The sequence below is a fragment of the Mauremys reevesii genome, linkage group 18 (genome assembly GCF_016161935.1).
Source record: "Mauremys reevesii isolate NIE-2019 linkage group 18, ASM1616193v1, whole genome shotgun sequence".
NCBI classification, from domain to species: Eukaryota; Metazoa; Chordata; order Testudines; family Geoemydidae; genus Mauremys; species Mauremys reevesii.
In genome coordinates this window covers 25617539-25631476 of record NC_052640.1, presented here as the reverse complement: position 1 = coordinate 25631476, position 13938 = coordinate 25617539, and the positions used below count along the sequence as shown (strand labels likewise).

The 13938-nt window shown below is 45.8% G+C and overlaps 1 long non-coding RNA gene across 1 annotated transcript; it reads right to left on the bottom strand.

Annotated features, from left to right (window-relative positions):
* Positions 1–207: 207 nt before the first annotated feature.
* LOC120386351 lies at positions 208–2390 on the bottom strand. The gene is made up of 3 exons (XR_005589672.1): positions 2240–2390; positions 1634–1744; positions 208–1397 (listed from the first exon to the last, which is right to left on the bottom strand). It is a non-coding gene; the product is annotated as an uncharacterized LOC120386351 (long non-coding RNA).
* Positions 2391–13938: the final 11548 nt, after the last annotated feature.

Genomic DNA, 13938 nt, shown 5'->3' with positions numbered 1-13938 from the left:
ATGCTCAGTCCTGCACTTCCCCTGACAGCCGTTTCGTTTGGCCACTGGCCCCGTTTCCGGTTGTAACTACTCGGGGACCCAAGGAGTTTTGCTGATAAGGTATCGCCGCGTGTCTCTCGGCCGCGGTCAGCACCTTAGCTCTGAGCTCCACGGGACACACTGGCCGCAGTTCCAGGACAGCCGGGAGATGTCGAGGTATTTCTGGTAACAATCACATCACACACATGCCTACATTCCGGCTTCCTTTCTCCCTATCCCTACCACCCCATTTGAAGTCACACCTTCTACTGGATTTCTTAGGTCCGGGCTTGGGGGGGTTGCTGCTGCTGCTGGTTGTTAATCTATAGGGTTCCACCAGGCCAATAAAACCAACATAGCCAGAAACTTCTTTTTCAATGGGAACTTTCTTCTCTCCCCCCCACTCACGCCCCCCCGATAATGCCTGTTTGTTTTCGCCTGGGTTTAATAGGAGAGTCTGTAAGCAGCGCTCCTGGGTTTGTGTGGTGGGGGAAATTCGAAAAATGCCCTGCTCTGAAAGTTACTCCAACTGAGATGCCTTTGTTTTCCTTTTGCAGAGACCTGTCCTAGACATTTCTATACACACACACAAACACAAGATAGTGTGTGTGTGCGCGCGCGCGCGCATTATGTGCACTCATTCATATCTATCTATGAATAACTAGGACAGGTCTCCTCCTAGAACAAGAACAGAGGCCTTCAGTCTTTAACATCAAGAAGTTTGATACACATGTACATCTTCCTAGTGCTTAACACACGCACAGACACCCCACACGTCTGGTACCTGTATACACACATCTGTATCTATATACACCCATCCATACACACACAGCTATTTAAGATATTTTAAGGGTTAAGACTTCTAATAATAATTAATGATTAATTAATTAATAATGTTTGTGTGCCATCAGAAAAGGCCCTGGTCTTGGCTGGGACATCTTGTTGTCACCTAATACCCACACTGTCCTGTGGATTGAAAACCGGCTAAAGGACAGTAAGCCAAGTATTATGTTTGTGGGAGGCATCTCAGTGGAGTTTTGCAAGGATCTTTGGTCAGGTCTCATCTTATATTTTCATTAATGATCTAGTGAAAGGCGCATGCAGCTCATTAATAAAACTGGCCGATGCTTCCTAGCTGGGAGGAGTTGTGCATAACTGTAAGGACTGAGAAATAAAAGAAAGGGACCTAGAAAGAGTAGAAATATTGGTAAAAAATAATGCATTCACTTCAATTTAGAAAAAAAGGAGGAGGTTAATACAGCTGGCAGAAAATCACCCAACTGGAGCCTGAGCCAAAGCCCAGTGAAGTTGAGGATCAGGCCCAGAGAATGAAGAGGCAGTGGACAGCAACTTAGACTTGTGTTGGTGATGCCAAATGCCTGCAGAAACACAAAGGAGAAACACACCTATGAGCTGTACCCCCAGAGGTACAAACGCATGGAGCAGGAAGCTAAGGCCTCCCACCCTTGCATTCTGTGTCCACATTAGAGACCTTACGGTAGCACAGCTGTACCAATGCTCTCCTGACATAATTATGCCGCCCCCAACCAGCGGCGATAGCTACGCCGGTGGGAGAAACTCATGTAGTGTAGACATAGCCTAGGAGTAGACAGACCTGACTTTAGTCCCAGCTCCCCACACGCTTCTTGGCCAAGCATCATAGCTTCTGTGTGTCTCATCTGTACAATGGCACTTCCTTACTTCAGAAGGGAGTTGCTATGGGAGTCTGTCGAAGGCAGATAAACAGGCGTTATTGAGGATGATAATGAAAGGCATGGAATAAAATGAAGCAAGAGAATATTTAAGATGAATAGCAGGAAACGTTTCCTGACAGTGAGTTCTATTCAAGTGAGGAATAGCCTCCATAGGAAAGTGTTTGCAAAAAAAGTAGAATAGAGACAAAGATCCTGTATTGGCAGGGAAATGAAGGATCTGATAGGGGTTACCACTTCTCATTTTGGGGATAGCCATTTTGGTATTTAAAACAGAAAATGGGTACAAAGAAGCCGCACATCATTTCTCAGCAGTTAGAAGAATAACAGTGGGGTTTAGCTACAAAACAAACTCATACACGTTTAGAGAGATAAGGTGGATGAGGTAATATCTTGTCTCTAATATCCTGGGACCAACAGAACTACAACACAGCTGCACATTTGGCATTCTATGTCCCTTCATGAACTACAGGTCATAGAATTTAAACAAACCCAGCCACAACACTTACATTTATCGGATCAGCTTCTCAGCTAATGTGAATCAAGAGAGGTCGATTGACATCAACAGACCTACATCAGTGTACTCCAGCTGAGGATCTGGTCCACTGTATTTTAGCACATACATCTGCTACCTGTCTGTCTAGCTGTCCTAAAGATTGTAGCATTGTAGGTTAATCAAATATAATACATTTCTTTCCCCCTTTTATAAGTGATAATGACTCCCACCTCTTCCAGAAGGCAAAGAGAAAACATGGACCCAATTAACTACTGCATCACACCCATTTTAAAGACTCTAATTCCATTGAAATTAATTACACCAGCATGAAATTGAACTAACACACTTGTGAATCAGGTCCATTATCTAAATTCTGATCATGTCCATTTATTTTGCAATTATGTTTTTAACAGCTCTTCCCTAAGTGACTGATCATTTTAACATTTATTTCTTTCCTTTTTAACACCTAAGACTTAATTATTAAATGAAAAACCTATATCTATTTGTGTCATCACCATCAATATTTAGCAAACCCTGTGAAGCCGTAAATATGATCATGGACTGCTAATATGAACAATGAGGGAGGATAAAGGAGGTGTATGTGTGTGCATGAGAGAGAGAGATTGATCCAATTAATAGACATCCATCTCTAATAATGAGCCCTTTAGGAAGAAATGAAAAATGGTCAAAGCCTGGTAAAGTCAATTAAGTCACTTTCAAATAAGAGGTTACCCAGCAAGGCCACAAGTTAACATGTAAAGGCAGGGCAGTAAAAATAAAATGGTGCTTGAATATCTGAAGACATTTGGTTGCTATTATAGACAAGTGGAGCTAATAGTGTGGGTACATTCACTGACTAATCGTGGGAGCTGGGCATCCTAGAAGGATGCATAATAAGGAAAGACCACAAGTCCAAAAGGGCCATTATAAAACCACTAACACAAGAAGTGTGGTTGGGACTAAGAGCATTTATAATGAGAGCTTTTCAAACAGACCCATAACTGGAAGCTAGCAGCGTGAACATGGCTAAAGGATGTTTGTTTTTTATAGAGAACACATGGTGACGCTTTATGACGCAAAGTCTTCTAATGATGTTTAGCGTATACATCCTTCCCACCACATCAAGCTGTTTGGAAAATTAACTGTGCTTTCCCCTTCTTTAAATCCAGAACCGGGAAAAAGTAACTGCACCTTACAGGGTTTTTTGAAGGCGTAAAGGCAATAGTTTCAAACATAAGAAAGAAAGAAAAAGTGAACAGGGGCAGGTGTGATGGGCGTGTGCATCCCACATCAGCCTTGAGGCCAATTAGATCACCTGGCCTCACCTGAGAGGGAGAGGACCAGGGTTAACTGAGACTAGAGCCCAGCTGGGGAGGATCTGGGACAGCCCTGTAAAACCAGGAAGCTGGCAGTAGAAGGGGGTAGTAGGAAGGAGGTCTGAAGTTATTCCCTAGATGGAAAGTGAGTTGGCTGGGGACAAGGAGGAGATCTAGGGGAAGAGTAAGCCCTGGGGGCCTGCCCTGGACTGCGGAGTCCCACAAGAGACTGAGAAGGGTGAAGTAGCTATGGGGCATGGGGGAATTTCTAGTGGTAAATCAGAGATAGGCAAGGAGATAGAGATATGGGGTAGGAAGGTGTCAAGGGAGCAGCAATAGGGTATGGATGGAAAGTTATAGAGTCTCTGGGCTGGGACCTGGAGTAGCGGAAAGGCCTAGGTTCCCCTACCAGCCACTGGGAAGGTGGGAGATGTGGACCATCTGAGGCGGTATCCAGACATCTTGTCTGGTGGGACTTTGTTACCCCAGAAGGGCAGGGGACTGCATAGTGACCTGGCCAGAGGGTGGAGTCATGAAGAGGGAGCAGCCTGTTTCACAGAGAGAGACGGGTCATAGCATGAGTAACTGATGGAAGGGGGCATCCAGCATGAAGAGCTGCTTCCCAGAGCTAGCCACAAGAAGGCGCAGCTGCAGTGAGTGGGACCCCTTTACAGGCAGGTTTGTTCTAATTCCTGCTAGGCTGTAAGGATCTGATCTTGCTCTCGTAGTGAAGGAAGATGATGTTCTAGCTTCACTGGGAGTAGAACTGAGCCTCAACTGTGTGCAGGGCTGATGCCTTTACTTCTTACGCAGACAGTGCTCCTGGTGAAGTCAGTGGGAAGCCTACCTACATAAGGAGCTTGGCAGTATGGCCAACATTTAGGGCCCAATTCTGCCGCATATACTCACATTGAGAAGCACCTTACTCCTTCAGTGGCCCTACTGACAACAATGAGTCTGCTCGCATAGTTAGATGCTACTCAGCCGAAGAAAGGGCAGCAGAATCATGCCCTTTGCACATCAGTGCCTCATGTTGGGCACCTAACTCTGTATTTAAGAGCCTAAATAGCAAATGGGATTTTCAGGGGGGCTGAGCTCCAGCGGCTTCCTCTGAAAGCAATGATGGCCTTCCTACTGATTTCAACAAGTGTCCTGCCAGAGTAAAGAGTGTGTGCAGACTCTATGGTTTGGTCCATGCAGTATTAGGGATGTGACACATCCACCTGCTCTTATTCAGGGTGGAGCCAAATTCTGACTTCCTTCCGCAAGCAAAGCTACCGTTGGGTCAGATCCTGAGAGATGCTGTGCAAGTGAAAGTCCCAAAGAAATTCCTCTTGCAGGAATGTGTATTCCCATCCACCCACAGCTGTGTATAGTTCCTCAAACAGGCAGTGGGGATTGTGTTGATTGTCTTCAGTAATGTAGGGAACTCATTGTGTGACAACATACATCTCTTGTGTTCTTCCTATCACAAGGATGATCTTCCCAATGGAAGACTCAATATGGGGGCAAAGGGGGGGGGGAGTGGAGGGATGCACAAGGTAGCTACAGGTGTATCCCTGGAGCAGATAACTTGCCCATCACTTACAGTACATGTGTTGGCTACCTTTGGAGTACGGTTAACTCCACATGTGGTGCTGGCTTGCTCACAACTTCTCTCTCTTACGTATTTATATGGCCCCCATCATGTTGCAAGCTGTAATGTAATTATCCTCCCAACACCATGCTGAAGTAGGCCTGGGCTATTATACCCATTTTACAGATGGGGAACTGTGGCATAGAGAGATAAAAGGACAGATTTTTTCAAAGGTATTTAGGCACTTAATGATGCAGAAAGGTGCCTTTTGAATATTCCACTATATTACAATCTGTGTCTAAATCCTTTTGAAAATCTGGTCCTCGGGTCACATTGTAAGCCTGTAGGAAAGCATGGGCTTCCACTGGATCCATCTGCCAAGTTCTATACTAAAGCCCTAACCACCTGCCTGTCTTTTTCTGGTCTTAGTCAAACGGATGCACCTCCTGAGTAGAAAGCTGAGGAAAGGGGTGTGTCTGGAGAGGATAAGGAGGCTCAGGCCTCATTGCCATTGCGTAGTGGACATGCAATTTGGAGCAGGAGTAGGAATAGATGCTGTTTATAGGTTATATTACGTAGTGTGTCCTGGACCTAAGCCAGGTCAGAATTCCATTGTATTAGATCCTGTACAAACATTTACTAAGAGACAGTTCACACAAAATAAGCAAGACCAATAAAGGGAAACAGACTGACCAGGGTCACACAACAGGTCATGGTCGGAGCCAGGAAGAAACCTAATTGATGCTAAGCCCAGTTCCCTATCCACTACCATGTGCAGCTACCTTCTGAAGAGGAGGCCAATGCAATTGAGGGGAGGTCAATGAGAGAGTGGAATCTACTTCTATTTGTTTATCCACAAGCACGTTACAGCTGCAAAGCTGTCAGCCTAGCCCTGTGGCTTGGGGGTTGTGTACGGCGGTTTTGGCTTTCTGCTCTTGGCTATTATATATTGCAGGTTTCCTTTCTAAACATTTCTTACCAGATGCTAAGAAAAATAATCCCAAATATCAGATTGCAAACCCGCAGTCCACATAAATGTATATGTCACACACGTCACTAGACTTACAGGAATGCAAACATGTCTAATGAGTGGAACATGGAGCACTTAGATTCTTCTCCTAGTTCTGACAAAGGGCCACTTTCTCCTACAACAGGGGTTCTCAAACTGGGGGTCAAGACCCCTCAGGGGGTTGCAAGGTTATTATATGGGGGGTTATGAGCTGTCAGCTGCCACCCCAAACCCCTCTTTGCATCCAGCATTTATAATGGGGTTAAATATATTAAAAGTGTTTTTAATTTATAAGGTGGGTCTCACTCAGAGGCTTGCTATGTGAAAGGGGTCACCTGTACAAAAGTTTGAGAACTACTATCCTACAACCTTTGCTTACATCCCATTGTGTTGTATCTACCTTATTTTGTTGGCAGTTCTATGAGTTTCAGTCTGAGCAAGGTTGGTGAGAGATAAAGGAGATTGCACCCTTGTTTTTTCTCATCCAAGCAGGCTCCCATTCCCTCACTCCATCTACTCAGATCTTGGGCCCTGGTCTTGCCTCTGCACTTTGAATATTTCCCCTCCTCTTTGAGCACGTGGGCAGAGAGGGAGTGGAGAGTGGTGGGAGCGGACAGGCACTGCCAGACTAGTAACCAGACATTTTGGGGGTGTAATAAGTTGTGCCTTTTCAAGGGCTGCAGTAACTTACTTCCCCCCATGGGGCAAGAAGGGTGCTATGGTGCTGAGGAGCTACATCTCTTGGCGGTTACTCCTAGACCGATGCAAATTTAGGCATCACCCCTTGTTTAGGGATGTGCTTAGAACCAAATTCTAGCCCTACTGGTCTACCATTGCCAGCCTTGGGAGCAGAGGGCACTCAGGACTTGTGGAATCGAGTCCTTCATGTCTATGATGATGTCAGAGCCTTCTGACCTGTGTGGGAGGACAGGGAGTCATTGGGCTACCATTCCAGCAAGGGGATTTGGTGACAGCATAAAGCGCACAAGTGAAGCAGGAGCAGGCGACAGGGTCTCCAGTACAACTCTGAAATGGGATTTGACCCACAAGCCCTGAGGGCAATTGGGAAGGAAAGGGGAGAGTGGGCAAACTTGTTCTGCGGGTGCAATGAGCAGAGCTGCTCAGGGATGAGTGAGGTTGTGCATGTAAACTCCCCAACCTTCCATCCACCTGCTAAGCAGCTCTCTGATGGTCCTCGGTCCCCTCTGTGCAAAAACCTGGGGCGGGGGGAAGGAACCATGATTCTTTCTTTATTACAACCAGTGTGTGTGTGTGCGTGGGGGGCTCTGTATCCCTCGGTAGCATCTCCTCTTTCTTTCCTTGCTGACAGCTCTGGTTCGGAACAGTCAGCAAGGATGGGGTGTGCAGTTTCACCAGCTGTCAGTCAATCAGCCTTGAGCCAGCTTGTCACGCCCATCTCAGGGAGGTGCTGCCCATGGTCAATGCCTCCTGGACAGCATTCCCCAACTCGCAGGTGGGGTGTGGACTCAGAACCTCTGCCCCTGTAAGCACTATGGTGCTGATTCACCAGAGGTGAGAGTTCCCACTTGACTTCTTGGGGAGCTGTGGGAGCTCAGCACCTTTAAAATCTGGCTGTAACACCTGGGACACAAAGCCTCCTGGCTCCAGAGGTCTCGGCCCCACAGTGCTAGGGAAGGCTAAGCTTTGGCCCATGCTAGCATAATGAAGGGGCACAAGCAGCCACCTGTATTTTCAGACTAGCGCTAATAAGTAGTGGCAGAGGCAGTGTGGCATAGTGGACAGATCACTAAACAAGGATTCAAGAGACTTGGGTTCTATTCCTGGCTCTGCCTCTAGCCTACTGTGAACACATCACTTCCCTGCTCCATGCCTCAGTTTCCCTATCTGCAAAATGGGAATAATGGGACTGACCTCCTTTGTAAAGCACATGGAGGAAAATCCCATTACTGTATCAGACATAGATTAATTTATGAGTCAGAGAAACCATGCCATGGTCCCTGGCAGCTCCCTCCAAGCAGCTTTCTGTGATAGACACTCACAGGTTAATTTACAGAAGAAAATGCCTCTAGCTGAAACTGGCTGTAAGTAACTTTGACCTGATTCTCCTCCACTGAACAAACAACTTTTCCCCTTGCAATGACCCCAGGGAGTTCTAGACCCTGCCTGCCGGACAGAAACTGGTGTCTCTGCCTGAAGGCTGCTGTTAGAAATGATTGACCCTGTGGTAGAGATGGGTTCTGCCAACTTCAACTGCTGCTGCAGCAAAGCGAGATAGATACCTGGTAGGACCCAATGTCAAACACTTTCTGGGTGTAGACACAGCTCTGGCTGATAGGAATAGAGTAGCTCACCTGAACTCTTAACCCACGTGCATACCTTAAGAATCACTTAAACAGTTAGCTGAGTCTTTAAAATAGACCACTGCAAAGCACATATATAATGCACAGTTATGATTCATTTTAAATCTGCCAGTATACTTGTAAATCTTACCCCACTCTTTTTAAGATGCGCATATGGCCCCATCGCTGCAGTATCTGAATGCCTCACAGTCTTTAATGGATTCCTCCTCACCACGCCCTTGTGAGGTCAGGAAATGCTACCGCCTTCAATGTTCCAGAAGGGAAACTGAGGCAAAGAGCCGCTAAGAGGAAGTCTACACAGCCCATGGAAGTGAGCCTCCTACTCCAAGTGCTTGTGCTGTAAAAACTGCTGTGTAGACAGTGATTTGAAGTTGCAGCTTGAGCTGGACGTCTCTGGTAGAGAAGGGAGCTGTATGCGGGTCTTTGAAGTCCTAGACTAGGGCCTTAACTACTGGACCATCCTTTATCTCCCACTACAGAGTGTTGTCATGTCAGAGGATACTTCAGAGCAACTGGTTAAAAACATAAGAACGGCCACACTGGGTCAGACCAATGGTCCACAGAGGCCAGAATCCTGTCTCCGACAGCAGCCGTCCCAGAGTTTCAGAGAGAGTGTACAGAACAGGGCAATTTTAGAGTGATCCATCCCCAGCTTCTATTCCTGGCTTGTGGTGAGCAGAAGTTATGGGTCTATCTATTGACAGTATTTCTAGAGGACCCATCGCTGTAGCACATACATGGTTTTTAGGGAGAGGAATTTAAAAGCGTATTTCCTGGCAATGGTGGCTCTTCTGGACTGAAATGTTGCACCCATTTAATTAAATTGGTTTTAGTTAAACTAGTGCAAGTCCTGTGCGTTACAAGCATTCCAGGGTTGTGTTGGGGACCATACAGGTAAAGGCGCTAATGCTGGGCAAAGAAAGAGAATTCTGGCAGTGGAGGTGCCCTGGTCTCCGTCAGAAAGGATCTGGAAGAAGAAGTTATAACTGTTGGCAAAGCTGCTCACTGTAAATAAACAGACCTGCAATATTCTCCAACATTACAAGCTAAAGCAACTGAGCATTTCATCTGCTACTGTTGACAAAGCTGAGACTTGCTGTCAGTGAATTATCTTTCCAGGCCTCTGGATTAGTATCATTAGTAGCAATAGAGTGGCAGACTGTCAGGCCCCAACCAGAATCAGGACTGCATGGTGGTAGGCATTGTACAAGCAGAGAGACAGTCCCTGCACCAGGCTGCGGACAGACAAAGTGGGGCAGGGGAAACAAAGGCAGAGAAGTGTAGTACCTTGTCCAAGGTCAGGCAGGCTTATCAGTGGCAGAGATGAGAACACAACCTAGTTTTCCCAGGCCAGTGATCTATCCACTAGGGTTTAAACTGGGATCTAGTTATATTCCCCACATCCACTCATTTTTTCCTCTGTTTCCCCTCCATGATCCATAAGGGGCATGGTCCAGGGCTTGAAATGCCATGAGAATGATTAGAGGATTAGAAAACAGTGATATATTTGAGGAGCTCAATCTGTTTAGTTTGGCAAAGAGAAGGTTAAGGGGTGACTGGATTACAGCCTGTAAGTATCTACATGGGGAACAAATATTTGACAATGAGCTCTTCAGTCTAGCAAAGACGGATGTAAAGTGATCCAGTGACCAGAAGTTGAAGCTAGACACATTCAGACTAAAATTATGTCATAAAATGTTAATACTGAGAATAATTAACCATTAGAACAATTTACCAAGGATCGTGGGGGATTTTCCATCACTGACAATATTTAAATCAAAATGGGATGTTTTTTCTAAAAGCACTGCCCTGGAAATTATTTTGGGGACGTTCTCTGGGCTGTGTTACACAGGAGGTCCCTACTGGCCTTGGAATCTATGAATTGTTTATGCATGGCTTTTGCACCAATTTAATTAAATGAGTAAAAAAACCAATGTAGTTAAATTGGTGCAATCCTCAAGTGTGGAAGCAGAACCACTGCCATGAAATGTTCTTTTCAATTTCAATTTCTCTCCCAAAAAACACTTCAATACTATGGTGATGGGTCCATTAAAAATATGATCGAGAAATAGATACTTGACCAAGAAGAGGAGAAACAACATAGGTCCAGATGCTCATTGCTTCTGCAAGATCAAGCCTATGGATCTCTAGGAAATGGAACACATGGAAGTGGGTAGAACCATCTCCCTGGCATGGCTCCATCATCTCTCTGGCTTCCTCTGAGAGAGCTCCTTGGGCTTGTGGGTCCTCACTGGGTGAGCTGGGGATGGTAGTGGCAAGGGCTGGGGCAGAATGTGCACCCTCTTGGGCATCATTTCCAGCTTTCCTTTTGCAGCTCTTCAACGCTTTTCAAAAGAAAGCAATACAGCAAGGCACCCCTGTGGGTTTTTCCTGCTTCCCCAGTCCCACGGATGCTGTGGGAAGCTCAATGGAAGCTCTTCCCAGGGAGTTCTCCTAGTATGGGCCTGAAGGTCATATTGTAAAACACAGCCTGTGGCCTCCCTTCCCCATTACTGCAGGTTGAAGGCTAACCCCATTGGACAGAGTTTTAGCTGGCTTATCTAGGGAGATACGAGGACAAGCAACCACTGTGGTGGTGAGGATTCATGTTCGATGTAAGTGTTATGTAAATAGATAATCAAATTCAGCCCAGCCCGTGGCATTTTGGGTGATGGTTGGTGCTGCAGAGTTGGGGCGCTCCTGCTACACCCATTCCTTTGGCTAAAATTCCACACACCCCTCCCCCCACGGACTAGAAAAAGGTGATGCCCAAGTGCTTTGGTTCTCGCTCGTTGCACTTGGCTCCCACACTGACGCTTGTAAAGGTCTGGATTCCCTGCTGCCCGTTTCCTCCGGAGGCGTGTGGGCACATTCACCTTTCTAATAAAAACGTCTTGCCTCTGGGCAAAGGGCCTGATCCAACGCCCACTGAGGGGAATGAGAGGACTGGCTTGGAGCCTACACTGCAGTACCTTTGCCAGCTTGTGAGATCTCTTTAGAGGTTATCCCTGGGGTACAAGCAGTAACTGGGTTTGTCCCCATTTCCATTCGTGTTTTCTCAACTCTTTCTTATGCTTCCTTAGCAACCCATAAATTCAGATGCCTGCATTTTTCTACCCTTCTCTTTTGACCACCACATAACGACCTTACTCTTTAAACCATGACAGGCATTTTCCTTCTAAAATACCTGAGGTTTAGGACAGGTAGTAAATGGAGACCTGCCTTGTTCTTTTAAAACATGATACTGCAGAACCACTGGCCAAGAACCCAGTCTTAGTGGCTCTTAGGGGGAAAAAGGATGTATTTTTCCTTCCTACTTTGCAAGTAGCACTAATGTTTTCCTTTTTAAAATAAAATATAAACCTTTCTGGAGGTACAAAGCCAGATTATGCTTCTAAACCCATTTTATTTCCCTCCCCTTGCTACAAATTTAGCATAGCAAATATATTATGCTGCCAAATTTAGGGCCAGAGCCTCCGTTCGTCTGAAACGAATGGAGCTATCCTCATTTTATACCTGCTGAGACCTGGCCCTAATTTATTCTATCCTGATGCTTGACATTTTAACAAGGAGACTACACTGTATGTGGGGGGAGAGGGGACCGATCCTGCTCCCAGTGGCACAGCTCTCACTGCTGGATTTATCTTCACAACAGCCCTGTGATGGAGGATCCCCATCTTGCATTTGGGGAGCAGAGGTACAGAGCAGATGGCGTGACTTGACCAATCTCACATAGGCAATCTGTGGCTGAGCAAGTCTTTGATCTTAGATGACCCAAGCCCCCATCCAATGCACGGACACTGAAAATTAATGCTTTTACATATATCTTTAATAGAAATGGTCAAACGGGAGCATCCAACAGGGGTGTTTTGGAGAGCATAGCTGTGGATTTTGATCTTGGAGATTGAGGGACTTGATGAGTGGTGGGTTTGGTCCCTCTGTTGTTTGTGTTCTCTGTGTTGGCCCCTGAACAGGCCAAGTGAGACAAGTCAGTTAGCTTGTGTAAGGGCCGTGTGACTGGTGGGTCTTTGATTAGTGCCAGTGTTTGTCACAAAGAGATCCCCAACTGTCCAAGGAAGTCAGATTATCCTTATTGGATATTCTATATTAAGAAGAACAGGCAGGATGTTCTGCAAGGGACAGGCAGACAGCAGGACGGTGAACTGTTTTCTAAAGCCACAAATGACACTTCACTCTAAGATGAGAGAGGCTTCTGAAGTTGTCAGGCAATGATCCAGTGGTGATGGGGCATATTGGCACTAATAACGCTGCTTCGCTGGGTAGTTCACCAATTATAGATGACTTCAGGGAACTCTGAAGGAGAAGACTGTCCAAGTGATCTTTTCAAAGATCCTTCCTGTCCCATAAATGAAGGAACACAGAAGGCCGAAGATTTTTGGAAGTAAACCGCTGGCTTTGTAGATGGTGTAGGGTGGATGGTTGTGGAATAATGAGCCATCTTCTATGAGGAGAGGGACCTGCATAATTTGTATGATGTCCATCTCAAAGAAGGGGAACCAATCTCCTCAGGAACAGACTAGTCAGCAGGGCATCAGACTAACAATCAAAAGGGAGGGTGAAAAGAGGGAACAAATGTGCACTCATTTAAAACTAAATCATGATGTTGAGAGCAAAAGTCCTCACCAACGGATGTGAAGAGAAGAAATTCTTGAATTGCCTACGCACCAGTAGTTGGAGCCTGGGAAACAAACAAGAGGAATTGGAATTACTCATTTATGAGCATAAATTCAAGCTAGTGGGTATAACTGAAACCTGGTGGGAAGATTTGCCTGCTTGGAATGCTAAAATTACTGATTATGTGCTATTTAGATAACCTATTTAGGAAGGATCAGGTAGGCAAAACGGGAGAGGGAGTGGCACTCTGTTCCAAATGGCATTACCTGTTTCCTAATCACTGACAGTTCAGAAGCAAAGGACCTTGATTGTCTAATGGATCAATGTCCTAACCAATAAAGCACAAAGTGGGATACAAGATGCTGTCTGCTGCAGACCACCAGATCACACGAGGGAACAGGATGACTGGCTCCTTACGCACCTAAGAATATAAGAATGGCCATACTGGATCAGACAGGTGAGCTAAACTGGTTTCCAGCTATGGATTCGTCATTGTTCAGTTGGGGCCTAGGGATCTTGACCTGAGCTGGCACCCCATCTGCCAGTGTCAGTCATCTCTTTTCTCAGTTGAACAGTCCCAGTCTTTTTAATTTCTCCTCAGATGGAAGCTTTTCCATACCCCTAATCATTTTTGTTGCCTTTCGTTGTATTTTTTTCCAATTCTGCTCTTTCTTTTTTGAGAAGGGGTGACCAGAACTGCACACAGTATTCAAGGTGTGGGTATACCATGGATTTATATACCGGCATTATAATATTTTCTATCATTATCTATACCTTTCCTAACGGCTCCTAATCTGTTAGTTTTTTTGATTGCTGCTGCACATAGAGGAGATT